The sequence below is a fragment of the Enoplosus armatus genome, chromosome 8, assembly GCF_043641665.1.
Source record: "Enoplosus armatus isolate fEnoArm2 chromosome 8, fEnoArm2.hap1, whole genome shotgun sequence".
NCBI classification, from domain to species: domain Eukaryota; kingdom Metazoa; phylum Chordata; class Actinopteri; order Centrarchiformes; family Enoplosidae; genus Enoplosus; species Enoplosus armatus.
Genome location: NC_092187.1, coordinates 14,826,058 through 14,828,128, shown reverse-complemented (window position 1 = coordinate 14,828,128; position 2,071 = coordinate 14,826,058).

Sequence of the window (2,071 nt, the reverse complement as noted above, 5' to 3'; positions counted from 1 at the left end):
TGGAAAAGAAACTTTGCCAAGAAAATTTGCTATTAGTTTTGTTTTGTATCGTTTGCTATTAAAAGTAGCCTATCCATGTTGCTACTATGTGCAGGCGAGCAAGGAAGGAGCTAGCTAATTCTAACAGATTTTAGCTGGCCTATGTTAGCAACAGTGACAAAGCAGGGCTTTACAAAGTTGAAGATTTTAGCTAAAGAGAGACTGAATTCGCTGACTGTTCTATCTACTGAAAGGATCAAAGCTTGGCAGTGTTGCCAACTCTTACGTATCTGGTGTGTCTCACGCTCTCACGCTGCCCAAACAATTCTCACGCCAAAACACAGCAACAGAGATGAACAGGCGAACGTGTTATGGTCAGCGGTTAAGTGTTTCTACTATAGTAATGGTTAAACGTACCGTAAACCCAGATTCTATATGTTCTTAAATCATTCTCTGATTGGTGCGCAATGCTTATCTCCATGTTGATTGGACAGCTGTTCTGCAGGAAGCCTTTGTGGCAGAAAGCCTGGTGTTTTGGTGTAACGAGTGACTCTGTTAACTGGCGACTTTCAGCCAATTGCGTCTGTTGTTGTCGTAGTTACGACAGCTGTTGAAAACAGCAAGAGAACATGTAGCTGTCCTCGTAAATGCTTCTTTGTTTAGACTTTCATCAAAATATACCTAACTGATTTGCCTTTGGAGTCTTGTTTAAGGAAACATGTCACGTACGAACACTCAGTCGCAATTTGAACGTTGCTTGTTGTTGTTTGTTCAAAACAGGAAGAGAGCAAGTTGCTTTCAACAGCTGTCGTAACGACGACAACAACAAACGCATTCAGCTGAAAATTACCAGGAAACGGGGTAACTCGTTAAACCGAAACACCTGCGCCGGGAGCCCCAACAAGCCAGCCACACTTCAACTACAAGAACAGCTATCAAATTTGGATTAATTACATTTGAGAAATTGTAACTATTTCCCGGGGTGGTCGTAGTCAGGCTATATCCTTGAATCTTATAATGTAAGCTCCTGTCATATGTGTAAGCTGCATACTATTTTAAACCCTGATGGGGAATTGAATCCAAATATATGTGCATGTGATTAAGCCCATGGCATCAAAATCTCACTCCAGCCAGGTACACAAAGTTAGCAACCTTGAGCTTGGGGTGCGGACGATTTTACTAAGGATTTTGTACATTGCCCAGCTTATTGGATGCAGTTTTAAAAGGTGAGTGCTTATTCAAGGGGATTTTGGGGTTTCTGATTGGCAGCTGTGCTACCTTAAAAATGGATTGTTGCTGACTCGGTTTTTAAGATGCGGGCAAAGGCTACTGTGTGAAAGAGCAGCATTATAGGCTACTATAAGTACACAGTAGGGTCTGATGGGTCTGATGTGTTGTGGTATTCTTACTGACACATCATTAACCTCGCAACAATAGCAGTTAATTTAGTAACTAGTGCATTTTGAGACTTTGACCACATTGACCTGATGATAACGGTAGATGATCACCAAAGTGGTCTGACATTGCCATCCATAGAGCCCCACCACGCTAGTGTGGCTAAAAAATTAGCATGGTCTATTAAATCCAGCACCTTGTCTATAACAATGTACCCCTTTGTTGCAGTGAGTGTGTAGCACTCCTACACACACACCTGAAACAAAAGGAACAGACTCGTGACCTCTGTGTTACGGTGCAGCCAAAGCCTTAACCTCCTAAATCAGCAGTGTGTGTGTCAGACACCACGCTGGAAATAGGCTATTTCACAGCGGATGAAAGGCTAATCTCGTTGTAATGACTATTCTTGGGCACGGCATCGCACATACACAGTATATGACACTCATACTACACTCAATGTATTGTATTGTGAGTATGTGTGTGGGTAAAGCAAGTCAAAGGCTTCTGATAAATCAAACGCCTCCATTCAATCTCTTTTTTTTTACATTGTAGTGCTGACTATTTCCTTTTACCTTCTAAAACAGACCATTAGAAATCTTGTCAGACGCGCAGCTACCACACACATCATCTCTCTCACTCTCTCTTATCATTTCCTCTAACTGATGAATGAACAACAATATTGATCAAAGCTGACATC